The sequence below is a fragment of the Eumetopias jubatus genome, unplaced genomic scaffold (assembly GCF_037043125.1).
Source record: "Eumetopias jubatus isolate StellerSeaLion01/CBP00866 unplaced genomic scaffold, mEumJub1_p1.0 scaffold_6, whole genome shotgun sequence".
In the NCBI taxonomy this organism is placed as follows: domain Eukaryota; kingdom Metazoa; phylum Chordata; class Mammalia; order Carnivora; family Otariidae; genus Eumetopias; species Eumetopias jubatus.
The window spans coordinates 147,498,941-147,513,647 of record NW_028274812.1 but is presented as its reverse complement, the minus strand read 5'-3'; positions in this window follow the sequence as shown (position 1 = coordinate 147,513,647).

Below are 14,707 nucleotides of genomic sequence, written 5' to 3'. Positions count from 1 at the left end.
GTCCTGAAAGTATAAGGCAAAGCCGCTGGCCTGCCTAAGGTAAGCATCTGATAAGAGGTCCTTCTTTGATAAACCCAGTTTCCATAGGGCGGTGGCAGCGGTGAACCAAAAGTAACCCTACTCCTACCTACATCTACCTCTAGCAGACTGTAAAGGAAGTTGCCTTGGTATGAACAGAACAGAACACAACACAACACAACAGTGCCTGAGAATTGTAACTACAAGCCTGCTTTTGCACGCATTTGCATTCCAAATTCACAAAACCAAGATGGGCCAAAAAGTCTCAAATCATGAATTCAGTTTAAAGTATTCCCCTACCTACCTGACAGAGGCAAATGCAAATCTTCTCAGGAGTACCCACTATTTTCCTTCATTCTACTTGCTTTGAGTTTAGTTTGTTCTTTATCTAGTTTCTTACATTGAGAGGATAGGCTATTGATTTGAGATCTTTCTTTTTTGATACAGGCGCTTACAGCTATCAATTTCCCACTAAGCATGGCTTTAGCTACATCCCATATATTTTGGTATGTTGTTTTGTTATCAGTCATCTCAAAGTATTTTCTAATTTCCCTTGAAGTTTCTTCTTTGACTCATTGATTACTTAGGAGTGTGTTGTCTAATTTCCAAATATATGTGAATTCCCCAAATTTCATTATTCATTTCTAATTTAATTCCAGTGTGGTTGGAGAACATACTCTGTATGATTTCAATCATTTGAAATTTACTGCTTGTTTTATGACTTACCATAAATCTGTCTTGAAGAATGTTCCATGTGCATTTTAGATCTCCATGGGTTTTTATTTATTTGTTTAATGCCAGTATGATTACTGTACATTGTTATATTAGTTTCAAGTGTACAATGTAGTCACTCAACAATTCTATACATTATTCAATGCTCATCACAATAAGTGTGCCCTTAATCCCCTTCACCTGCTTCACCCATCCTTCCACCCACCTTTGTTCTCTATATTTAAGAGTGTGGGTTTTTTTGTCTTTTTTTTCTTTGATCATTTGTTTCTTTTTTTTTTAATTTTTTTATTGTTATGTTAATCACCATATATTACATCATTAGTTTTTGGTGCAGTGTTCCATGATTCATTGTTTGTGCATAACACCCAGTGCTCCACGCAGAACGTGCCCTCCTCAATACCCATCACCAGGCTAACCCATCCCCCTGCCCCCCTCCCCTCTAGAACCCTCAGTTTGTTTTTCAGAGTCCATCATCTCTCATGGTTCGTCTCCCCCTCTGACATACTCCCCTTTTCTTCCTCTCCTGCTATCTTCTTCTTTTTCTTTTTTCTTAAAATATGTTGCGTTATTTGTTTCAGAAGTACAGATCCGTGATTCAACAGTCTTGCACAATTCACAGTGCTCACCATAGCACATACCCTCCCCAATGTCTATCACCCAACCACCCGATCCCTCCCACCCCCCAACCACTCCAGTAACACTCAGTTTCTTTCCTGAGATTAAGAATTCCTCATGTCAGTGAGGTCATGTGATACATGTCTTTCTCTGATTGACTTATTTCACTCAGCATAACACCCTCCAGTTCCATCCACGTCGTTGCAAATGGCAAGATCTCATTCCTTTTGATGGCTGCATAATATTCCATTGTGTATATATACCACCTCTTCTTTATCCATTCATCTGTCGATGGGCATCTTGGCTCTTTCCACAGTTTGGCTATGATGGACATTGCTGCTATAAACATTGGGGTACACGTACCCCTTCGGGTCCCTACATTTGTATCTTTGTGGTAAATACCCAGTAGTGCAATTGCTGGATCGAACGGTAGCTCTAATTTCAACTGTTTGAGGAACCTCCATACTGTTTTCCAGAGGGGTTGCACCAGCTTGCATTCCCACCAACAGTGTAGGAGGGTTCCCCTTTCTCCACATCCCCGCCAACATCTGTCGTTCCCTGACTTGTTAATTTTAGCCATTCTGACGGGTGTGAGGTGGTATCTCATTGAGGTTTTGATTTGGATTTCCCTGATGCCGAGCGATGTTGAGCACTTTTTCATGTGCCTGTTGGCCATTTGGATGTCTTCTTTGGAGAAATGTCTGTTCATGTCTTCTGCCCATTTCTTGATTGGATTATTTGTTCTTTGGGTGTTGAGTTTGATAAGTTCTTTATAGATTTTGGATACTAGCCCTTTATCTGATATGTCATTTGCAAATATTTTCTCCCATTCTGTCGGTTGTCTTTTGGTTTTGTGGACTGTTTCTTTTGCTGTGCAAAAGCTTTTTATCTTGATGAAATCCCAATAGTTCATTTTTGCCCTGGCTTCCCGTGCCTTTGGCGATGTTTCTAGGAAGAAGTTGCTGCGGCTAAGGTCGAAAAGGTTGCTACCTGTGTTCTCCTTTAGGATTTTGATGGACTCCTGTTTCACGTTTAGGTCTTTCAACCATTTGGAGTCTATTTTTGTGTGTGGTGTAAGGAAATGGTCCAGTTTCATTCTTCTGCATGTGGCTGTCCAATTTTCCCAACACCATTTGTTGAAGAGACTGTCTCTTTTCCATTGGACATTCTTTCCTGCTTTGTCAAAGATAAGTTGACCATAGAGTTGAGGGTCCATTTCTGGGCTCTCGATTCTGTTCCATTGATCGATGTGTCTGTTTTTGTGCCAGTACCATACTGTCTTGATGATGACAGCTTTGTAATAGAGCTGGAAGTCCAGAATTGTGATGCCGCCAGCTTTGCTTTTCTTTTTCAGTATTCCTCTGGCTATTCTGGGTCTCTTCTGGTTCCATACAAATTTTAGGATTATTTGTTCCATTTCTTTGAAAAAAGTGGATGGTATTTTGATGGGGATTGCATTGAATGTGTAGATTGCTCTAGGTAGCATTGACATCTTCACAATGTTGATTCTCCCAATCCATGAGCATGGAACGTTTTTCCATTTCTTTGTGTCTTCTTCAATTTCTTTCCTGAGTATTTTATAGTTTTCTGAGTACAGATCCTTTGCCTCTTTGGTTAGATTTATTCCTAGGTATCTAATGGTTTTGGGTGCAATTGTAAATGGGATCGACTCCTTGATTTGTCTCTCTTCTGTCTTGTTGTTGGTGTATAGGAATGCCACTGATTTCTGTGCATTGATTTTATATCCTGCTACTTTACTGAATTCCTGTATGAGTTCTAGCAGTTTTGGGGTGGAGTCTTTTGGGTTTTCCACATACAGTATCATATCATCTGCAAAGAGTGAGAGTTTGACTTCCTCTTTGCCGATTTGGATGCCTTTGATTTCTTTTTGTTGTTTAATTGCTGTCGCTAGGACTTCTAATACTATGTTGAATAGCAGTGGTGATAGTGGACATCCCTGCCGCGTTCCTGACCTTAGGGGAAAAGCTCTCAGCCTTTCCCCATTGAGAATGATATTCGCTGTAGGTTTTTCATAGATGGCTTTTATGATATTGAGGTATGTACCCTCTATCCCTATACTCTGAAGAGTTTTGATCAAGAAAGGATGCTGTACTTTGTCAAATGCTTTTTCTGCATCTATTGAGAGGATCATATGATTCTTGTTCTTTCTTTTGTTAATGTATTGTATCACGTTGCTTGATTTGCGGATGTTGAACCAGCCTTGCAGCCCAGGAATAAATCCCACTTGGTCGTGGTGAATAATCCTTTTAATGTACTGTTGGATCCTATTGGCTAGTATTTTGGTGAGAATTTTTGCATCCATGTTCATCAAGGATATTGGTCTGTAATTCTCTTTTTTGATGGGGTCTTTGTCTGGTTTTGGGATCAAGGTAATGCTGGCCTCATAAAATGAGTTTGGAAGTTTCCCTTCCATTTCTATTTTTTGGAACAGTTTCAGGAGAATAGGTATTAATTCTTCTTGAAATGTCTGATAGAATTCCCCTGGGAAGCCATCTGGCCCTGGGCTTTTGTTTCTTGGGAGATTTTTGATGACTGCTTCAATTTCCTTAGTGGTTATAGGTCTGTTCAGGTTTTCTATTTCTTCCTGGTTCAATTTTGGTAGTTGATACATCTCTAGGAATGCACCCATTTCTTCCAGGTTATCTAATTTGCTGGCATAGAGTTGCTCATAATATGTTCTTATAATTGTTTGTATTTCTTTGGTGTTGGTTGTGATCTCTCCTCTTTCATTCATGATTTTGTTGATTTGGGTCATTTCTCTTTTCTTTTTGCTCAGTCTGGCCAGGGGTTTATCAATCTTGTTAATTCTTTCAAAGAACCAACTCCTAGTTTTGTGGATCTGTTCTACTGTTCTTTTGGTTTCTAGTTCATTGATTTCTGCTCTGATCTTTATGATTTCTCTTCTCCTGCTGGGTTTAGGCTTTATTTGCTGTTCTTTCTCCAGCTCCTTGAGGTGTAGGGTTAGGTTGTGTATTTGAGACCTTTCTTGTTTCTTGAGAAAGGCTTGTATTGCTATATACTTTCCTCTCAGGACTGCCTTTGCTGTATCCCAAAGATTTTGAACAGTTGTGTTTTCATTTTCATTGGTTTCCATGAATTTTTTTAATTCTTCTTTAATTTCCTGGTTGACCCATTCATTGTTTAGTAGGATGCTCTTTAGCCTCCATGTATTTGAGTTCTTTCCGACTTTCCTCTTGTGGTTGAGTTCTAGTTTCAAAGCATTGTGGTCCGATAATATGCAGGGAATGATCCCAATCTTTTGGTACCGATTGAGACCTGATTTGTGACCTAGGATGTGATCAATTCTGGAGAATGTTCCATGGGCACTAGAGAAGAATGTGTATTCCTTTGCTTTGGGATGGAATGTTCTGAATATGTCTGTGAAGTCCATTTGGTCCCATGTGTCATTTAAAGTCTTTATTTCCTTGTTGATCTTTTGCTTAGATGATCTGTCCATTTCAGTCAGCGGGGTGTTAAAGTCCCCCACTATTATTGTATTGTTGTCAATGTGTTTCTTTGCTTTTGTTATTAATTGCCTTATATAATTGGCTGCTCCCATGTTCGGGGCATAGATATTTACAATTGTTAGATCTTCTTGTTGGATAGACCCTTTAAGTAGGATATAGTGTCCTTCCTCATCTCTTATTACAGTCTTTGTTTTAAAATCTAGTTTGTCTGATATAAGGATTGCCACCCCAGCTTTCTTTTGGTGTCCATTAGCATGGTAAATGGTTTTCCACCCCCTCACTTTCAATCTGGGGGTGTCTTTGGGTGTAAAATGAGTCTCTTGCAGACAGCATATTGATGGGTCTTGTTTTTTAATCCAATCTGATAGCCTGTGTCTTTTGATTGGGGCATTTAGCCCATTTACATTCAGGGTAACTATTGAAAGGTATGAATTTAGTGCCATTGTATTACCTGTAAGGTGACTGTTAACTGTCTGTTGTCTGTGTTCGTTTCTGCTCTTTGCTGCTTTTAGGTTCTCTCTTTGCTTAGAGGACCCCTCTCAATATTTCTTGGAGGGCTGGTTTCGTGTTTGCAAATTCCTTTAGTTTTTGTTTGTTCTGGAAGCTTTTTATCTCTCCTTCTATTTTCAATGATAGCCTAGCTGGATATAGTATTCTTGGCTGCATATTTTTCTCGTTTAGTGCTCTGAAGATATCTTGCCAGTCCTTTCTGGCCTGCCAGGTCTCTGTGGATAGGTCTGTTGCCAATCTAATGTTTCTACCATTGTAGGTTACATATCTCTTCTCCCGAGCTGCTTTCAGGATTTTCTCTTTGTCTCTGAGACTCGTAAGTTTTACTATTAGATGTCGGGGTGTTGACCTATTATTATTGATTTTGAGAGGGGTTCTCTGTGCCTCCTGGATTTTAATGCCTGTTTCCTTCCTCACATTAGGGAAGTTCTTTGCTATAATTTGCTCCAATATACCTTCTGCCCCCCTCTCTCTCTCTTCTTCTTCTGGGATCCCAATTATTCTAATGTTGTTTCGTCTTATCATATCACTTATCTCTCGAATTCTGCCCTCGTGATCCTGTAGTTGTTTCTCTCTCTTTTTCTCAGCCTCTTTATTTTCCATCATTTGGTCTTCTATATCGCTGATTCTCTCTTCTGCCTCATTTATCCTAGCATTTAGTGCCCCCATTTTTGATTGCACCTCATCAATAGCCTTTTTGATTTCGATTTGGTTAGATTTTAGTTCTTTTATTTCTCCAGAAAGGGTTTCTCTAATAACTTCCACGCTTTTTTCAAGCCCAGCTAGTATCTTTAAAGTCATGATTCTGAACTCTAGGTCCGACATCGTACTAATGTCCGTATTGAGTAGGTCCCTGGCTGACGGTACTACCTCTTGTTCTTTTTGCTGAGGTGATTTCTTTCGTCTTGTCATTTTGTCCAGAGGAGAAGAGATGAATGAGAGAACAAAATGCTAACAGGTTTACAACGTCCCCAGCAAATATACTGTATACAAATCAGAAAAGACCTGAAACCAGGGGAAAAGAAAGGGAAAGAAAGAGAAAAAGAAAAAAAAAAGATAAAAACAAAAACAAAACAATACAAAAAAGGCAGAATATGATCAAATATGATCAGGCTAGTGCATAGATCAGTGCCACACACTAGATTTTGGGCGTATTTTGGTCTGTTCGAAAAAAGTGCCTCCTAAGATTTTAAAGGAAGAAAGACATATATGTACAAAATAAGGGTTGATACAATGAAGGGATGGAAGATGACTGTAAAGATGAAAATTATAAAAGATTTTATAAAAGGACTTGGTAAGATAAGTTGTTTGAAAAAAGAAAGATTTAAGAAAAAGAAAAAAAAAAGGAAAAAGGGAGAGAATGTGATCAGGCAGGAGACTAGAACAAAGGCATACACTAGTGATTTAGGGTATATTTTGATCTGTTAGAGGAAACTGTACCTCAAAATTTTAAAGAGAGAACAACTTATATATATATGCCAAAAATAAGGGTAACTACTATGAAGGGATAAAATATGACTCTAAAAATGAAAAATAAAAAATGTTTTTTTTTTTAAAGGGATTTATAAGATGTTGGTTGAAAAAGGGAAAAAGAAAAATAAAAAAAAACAGTCAACAAAAATTAACTTTGATGAAATAATGAATCATGGTAAAAAAAAAAAAAAAGCCATGAATCTATGTGCAGTATTCGCCTAGCGCTGGAGTTCTCCTATTGTCCTTGATCGATCAACTTGGTCTTGGCTTGCTGGCTGTTTGTGCTGATCTTCTGGGGGAGGGGCCTGTTGCTATGGTTTCCAAATGTCTTTGGCAGAGGCGGAATTGCCCCGCCCTTGTCCGTCCGGGCTAAGCAAGCTGCTCCGGTTTGCTCTCAGGAGCTTTTGTTCCCTGCAAGCTCTCGGTACAGCTTTGGAGGACCAGGGCGAAAATGGTGGCCTCCCAATCTCCACTCGGAGGAGCTGAGAACTCGGGGCCCCGCTCCTCAGTGTGCCCCCAGAGAAAAGCAGTCACTCCCGTGTCCCCGGTCTCCGGCCGCACTCCGTGCTCACCCGGCCTGTGACCGAGCGCTGCTATCTCTGGCACCCGACGCCGCGCAGAGTCTCCAAACCCAGCAGATCCCTGCGGTGCGTTCCGGCACCGCTCCTCCCCGGGAAGGAAGGGGAGTCTCCCCAGATCTGCTGCTTGTTGGGTCCCTGCTGGGGGAGCCGTGCCCCGACTGGGCCGCAGATCACAGTTTATGGCAACCCCGAGCTGAGACCCCGCGACTCTGCTCCGTATCTGCAGCCGGCTTCCCTGTTCTGATCCCTGGGAGCTCTGCCGCACTCAGGCACCCCCGGTCTCTCTGTGACCCCAAGGGTCCTGAGACCACACTGTCCTGGGAGGATTCCACCCCCTGCTTAGCCACTGCAGCGACGTCCCTCCGCCGAGCCAACTTCTAAAAGGTCCGATTTTGTGCTCCGCGGCTCTATCACTTGCCAGAAGCGGCCGGCGGAGGCCCCTCCCCCGCCGTCTATCCTCCCGAATATCGCCTCGGATTCACTTCTCCGCACGCCCTACCTTCCAGTAAGTGGTCGTTTCTCTGTTCAGAGAGTTGTTGCTACTCTCCTGTTCGATCTCCTGTTGAGTTCGTAGGTGTTCAGAATGGTTTGATCCCTATTCAGCTGAATTCCTGAGACCAGACGAAATCTAGGTCTCCTACTCCTCCCTGATCATTTGTTTCTTAAATTCCACATATGAGTGTGAAATCATTTGGTATTTGTGTTTCTCTGACTTTTTTCACTTAACGTTATACCCTCTAGATCCATCCATATCATTGCAAATGGCAAGATTTCATTCTTTGTTATGGTTGAGCGACATTCCATTGTGTGTGTGTGTGTGTACACACCACTTCTTTAACCATTCATCTATCAGTGGACACTTGAGCTGCTTCCATATATTGGCTGTTGTAAACAATGCTGCTATAAACATAAAGGTGCATCTATCTTTTTGAATTACTGTTTTCATTTTCTTTGGGCAAATACCCAGTAGTTCTATTTTTAATTTTTCAAGGTGCCTGCATACTGTTTTCCACAGTGACTATGCCAATTTACATTCCCACCAACAGTGCACAAGGGTTCCTTTTCTCCACATCCTCGCCAACATTTGTTGTTTCTTATGTTTTTGAGTTTAGCCATTCTGACAGATATGACATGATATGGTTTTGGTTTGCATTTCTCTGATGATGAGTGACGTTGAGCATCTTTTCATGTGTCTGTTGGTCATTTGTATGTCTTCTTTGGAGAAATGTCCATTCATGTCTAATGCCCATTTTTAATTTATTTTTTTTTTTTAAGATTTATTTATTTGAGAGAGAGAGAGCTTTTGGGGGGAGGAGCAGAGGGAGAGAATCTCCAGCAGACTCCCCACTGAACACTGAGCCCCATGCAGGGCTTGATCCCATGACCCATGAGATCATGACCTGAGCCAAAACCAAGAGTTGAGGCTCAACCAGTTGAGCCACCCAGGCACCCCTGAAAGAAACTTGATAGAGGTTTACCCAAATAAAATGTTTTTGATCAGGGGCACCTGGGTTGCTCAGTCATTTATGTGTCTGACTCTTGATTTCAGCTCAGGTCATGATCTCAGGGTTGTGAGATTGAGCATGCTCCCATGTTCCCCCCCTGCTCCGATGTTCCCTCGCTCCTCCCCCCCTCCTCCGATGTTCCCGCGCTCCTCCCCCCGCCCTCCTCCGATGCCCCCGCCCTCCTCCCCCCTCCTCCGATGCTCCCGCGCTCCTCCCTCGTCCTCCAAGTTCCCGCGCTCCTCCTCCATCCTCCGATGCCCCCGCCCTCTTCCCCCCTCCTCCGATGTTCCCGCGCTCCTCCCCCCTCCCCCAATGTTCCCGCACTCCTCCCTCGTCCTCCGATGCTCCCGCGCTCCTACCCCCCGCCCTCCTCCAATGTTCCCGTGCTCCTCCTCCATCTCCCGATGCTCCCGCCCTCCTCCCCCGCCCTCCTCCGATGCTCCCGCGCTCCTCCCTCATCCTCTAATGTTCCCGCGCTCCTCCCTCGTCCTCTAATGTCCCCGCGCTCCTCCCCCCTCCTCCGATGTTCCCGCGCTCCTCCCCCTCCTCCAATGTTCCCGCGCTCCCCCCCCTCCTCCAATGTTCCCGCGCTCCCCCCCTCCTCCAATGTTCCCGCGCTCCTCCCTCGTCCTCCGATGCTCCCGCGCTCCTACCCCCCGCCCTCCTCCCCCGCCCTCCTCCGATGCTCCCGCGCTCCTCCCTCGTCCTCCAAGTTCCCGCGCTCCTCCTCCATCCTCCGATGCTCCCGCCCTCCTCCCCCGCCCTCCTCCCCCGCCCTCCTCCGATGCTCCCGCGCTCCTCCCTCGTCCTCCGATGCTCCCGCGCTCCTACCCCCCGCCCTCCTCCCCCGCCCTCCTCCGATGCTCCCCCGCTCCTCCTCCATCTCCCGATGCTCCCGCGCTCCTCCCCTGGTGCTCCTCCGATGCTCCGCGCGAGCTCCGCCAGCTCGCCTCGGTGTTCTTGGCCGCCGATTCGGCTTAGTACAGGTATCTGTGCTCTAAGTACAGTGCGGTAACTACAGCCTAGGCTGACTCACAAAACATTTATTTCATTGCACGTACCCATCAGCCTTAAAGTAGTACTTGTTCACCCGCCCGCGTCTCCTCCTCGACTCCGAGAATCCAGAAGACAGTTGCAACAAAACCCTGTATTCTCAGCCCCACAACCACCGTCTCGTTTGGTGCTGTCAACACCAAGGGCGAGCGGTGGAACCCGAGAGACCAATGCGTTTCCGAAGCCGCCTGACTCCGAGGCCTGGCCCTCCCCCACGGGAGCCGGAGCTGGGCGGCGAGGTGGCCACCGAGACGCAGCGCCCTCCGGGGTCCTAGAGAGGACAGGAGAGCTCCCGGCAGGCGACTGGGCGCAGGCGGCTGACGCACTTCCGGCCTCTGGGGCCGCTCGGTTGCCGGGGTGCTGCTACCCGCCGCGGTGCCAAGTTGCCCTGGACCGCAGGTAGTTTCGGCCCGGGAAGATGGAAGGTCCGCGCCTTGGAGTAGGCGGGGAGGAGCCGTGGGCGCTGGCCTGGCCCCCGGACTCCTGCAGCCCGGGCGGGGCGGGAGAGACTCCCCCCGAGGGCGGGGCTGGGGGCGCGGCTGGGGTCCTGCTCCCCGTGGACAGCCGCACCCCCACGCCCCTCTGTTTAGCCCGTGTCAGCGCTGTGAAGCACTTCCCGCATGTGTTCTTTTCTCTGAATATTTCCAAGGAGGTAACAAGAATCAGGACTTGCCATTCCTAAATAGTCCCCAGTGTGTGTCTGCAGAAATCGGCGTCTTACGGACGCGAATCCTGACGGCAGTACCATTACCACACTGACTGCGGGAGCGGTCCGTCAAAGCACCTAACGCCTAGCTCCCCTTCCCTCAGTTGTCTTACAGGCGTCTTTTGCAACTGATTTGCACCAACTGGGATCCAGTTAAAGACCATTCATTGCATGTAGTTGTCTTTGAAAATTTAGAACAGTGCTGCCTGTCCCGTGTCTGTGCCCCGTCGGCTGCCTTGTTGCCGGGAATACCTGCCCTTCCTCTGGTAGAGGAGCGCCGATTCTGGATGTGCCTGTTTCCTCATGGTATTTAAATGGTTCCTCCATTCGTTTGTCATTGTATTTGGTTATGCTTTGGGGTTTATTTTGCAACAGAAGTGGTTGACGATTTTTGTTATTTCTCTTGTTGCTAATATGGTGAAGCTAATAGGAAAAGTGCTCTTTTGTGCTGTTTCCTCCGTGATTTTAGTTCAGTTAAGGAACAGGACGACACATTATCAAATTCTGCGATTGTATCACCCTTTATCATGTGTTTGCTGGCTGACACCTCATAGGCACTGAGCATCTGTGAAGTGAATTCTTTTGTGGGTTACAGGTAATGCATGGAAACCGAATACTGGATTTAGAATGAGCTCTCCTACTTCCTTCAGGAGTATACCTAACACGCCTCCAACATTATGGCTTTTATTTCACCAAGTTCTAATTCTTTCCTGCCTCCCTCTGTGAGCTACAAACTCCTGTGTATACCCAGCTCTTCATACAGCTCCAGAAACATCTGTCCAAGGACTGAAGCACTTTTTTACAAATAAAGATTAAGCTGTTTTGCTTTCAGGAGTATTTTTCAAAGTTAAGTTAACTTGAAGAATACAGTAACATACTTGGGTGGAAGTCTTTCTGGATCCAGTGCAATAGCCTCCACCCCCGTTCTTCTTTCAACTGGGCTTTTCTGCTTCCACCTTCATTCCCTAAGCTCATTCACCACCCAGGAGCAGAGCTTCTTAACACATAAATCCAGTTAAATCCAGTCTTTTCACGTCTCTTCTTAAAAGTCTTCCATGACTTTTGCACTTAAAATCCAAGCTCCTGTCCTGCATGATCCGGCTTATCTTGCCAGCCTAAATTTTTACCACTCTTCTCTCATTTGGCTGGATCCACTCCAGGCTCTTTTCATTTGTTTGACCACACCTTACCCTACATCAGGGCCTTTGAACAGAGTCAGGTGCTCTTTCTGTCCCCACTTCTAGGCTTTGCATGGCTCACTCCTTTTCACTCTTCAGGACTCCACTTAGATGTTTACCTCACCTCCTACCACTCTATCTTCATAGGTCCTCCGTTTATTTGATACCTCAGGGTCTGGTTGGTTTTCCTCGCAGTACTTCTGTCACCTGGTCCTTATTTGCCTGCCTCCTTACCCACTTTTGTTGTTGTTAATGTTACTTTCGGTTTGTCTTTCCTAATGGAATGTAAACTCCAGCAAACAGAGAGGTGGTTCTTTTTCACAGTTTTATCTCTAGTGCCTCGCAAAGTGGCCGGCTATGTCATAGGTGCTCAGAGAACATTTATTGAATGAATAAATGGCAACATTATCTGTCTAGAACACAGTCAGGAACCAGGACATCAGAAAAAATCAAATAGGAAAACTTGAGTGTGTAATATAAACGGCACCAAATCTACACCGTATATTTAAAAAACACAAGAGTCTTAAACAGTTGTCAAAATTTAATTTCTTGTGGTTGTAGGATTGAAGTTCCTGGTAGAACTGAGGTTCTCCTCACCTTGCTGGCTGCCAGCTGGCGATTGGCCTCAGCTTGTAGAGGTTGCCTGCATTCCTTTACCCGAGGTTCCCTTCTCCATGGACAAGCCAGCAAATGTGCGTCAGATCCTCCTCTTGCTTCAAATCTGACGTGTTCTTCTGTCACCAGACAGAGCTCTTCTGTCACCAGAGAATATTCTACTGTTAAAGGGATCATGCAAGTAGTTTAGCCCCACCCAGAGATGGATCTCCCTATCATAAGGCCAACGAATTAGTAACCTTAATTATGTTGCTGGGTGAACTTGGGAGACCCCAGGCCCTGAGGCTTTGACCCAGCCTGTCCCAAAGATGTCGCCAAAGGGTCTTGGTCTCGTCACATAAAGAATTCAAGGACAGACACAACACAGTAATGATACATTTTCGAGATGTGAGAGCACCAGTGCACTGCTGCCTACTGCGGTTTGGGTTTCTTTTATTGACAGTTGTCAGTAAGGGGGTGGAATATTCATTTCTTGGGGCGGGGATTTCTTGGAAGCAGGGTTTTGTGCTGGTTCGATTGGCTTCTTGTGGCTTTGTTTTGGAGTGCTGCCAGGACGGGCCTCTGACCTTCCCCACAGCTGCCCATGACCTCCTCCTTGCTGGCCTCCAGGCATCCTGTTAGAGCCTCACTAACTGCCCACTCTGACAATTACATCTTAATTATAACTTTTGGCATGGAAACCAACAGTCAAAAGAGAAATACTAGAGGACAGAGATCATGGGGCCATCTTTGAATTCTGCCTACCACAATCTTACTATTTATTTATTATGCAGTTGATGAACATTTGGGTTGTTTCAAGTTTGGAGCTATTATGAATAAAGCTGCTCTGAACATGTATTTAGCTTTTAGTGGAGTAAGCACTTGTTTCTTTAGGATCTGTAGCTAGGAGTGGAATTACTTAGTTATGGGGTACACCTGTGTTCCACTTGTTAATAAATGATGACACTATCACTCAGTATCTGAAACTCGAAGACAGAGCTGAAGATGTATGCTGACTGGGTACAGTCCTGAACAGAAGAGATTGCTGACCTTCTATAGGAGTTTTGAGAAGCATGCAGTTCACTATTGCTGGATCTTTATGGGGTTAAGTGGGCTGACGTCATCTGTGGAAGCGTGGTTTCATGGAACAGACTGTCGTCAGTTAGTTGGGACTCAGATGTGTTTATTGGAATGAGTTATTCTGAATTGGCTGATTTTCAAAAGCTATGGGTTGTCACTAATTGATTGACTTGCAAAAATACGTTCTCTGAAGTGAATTGTTCAGTGATTGAACAAACCACATCTGGGCTATTTGACACCATGGGTACAGACCAAGCAGTCTTTTCCTGGGAAGGAGGGAACTTTTTTTTCATTCTGAAACTTTAGTAGATAATTCTAAAGAATTTTCTAGGGGTGCCTGGGTGGCTCAGTCGGTTAAGCCTCTGCCTTGGTCTCAGGTCATGATCTCCGGGTCCTGGGATCAAGCCTGCGTTGGGCTTCCTGCTCAGCAGAGAGCCCCCTTCTCCCTCTCCCTTTGCCCCCCCCCCCAGCTTGTGCTCTCTTGCTTGCTCTTTCTCTCTCAAGTAAATAAAATCTTTTAAAAAAGAAAAAAAAAAGAATTTTCCAAAGTGGTTGTACATACTGAACTATCAGCATTCTTATGTGAGTGCTCCATTCATTCCATATGCTTGTGATTTACCCTTAAATTGTAAGAGGTGTATTTACCTTTAGAATTTTTTAAATGAAGTGTTTCATTGTTCAGTATTTCTATTCCCCTGACGACAGGGGCCTTAACACTGTAACATTTAACTGAACTGAACACGTACCTCATCTTGTCATTACCTGCTAGAATTTTAATTTCATATCCTTCCCCTTTTGTGTAGTAAAATATTCTTATGTAAAAAAAAAAGTGATGAAGGATATTCTTTGAAAAATTGCACGTCATCCCTGCCCCCAGCCACTCCTTTTCCATCCCAAAGACAAATAATGTTGCTTGGGAATTCAAATACACATATACACATATTTTGTATACAACTGATAGCGTGTTAGTCACACTCGTTCTTCACGTTGCTCTTCCCAGTTAACTGTCTTGGCAGTCCTTTCCTATCTGTGCATAAAGAGCTTTCTCATTTTTTTAAACTGCATCGTAATCCCATATACTAATTACTGGAATGTGTATTTGCAGTGCCCTGCTGGCGGACGTTCATGTTGTTCCCAGCCTTTTCCTGTCACAAGCCGTGCCTCAGTAAATAAG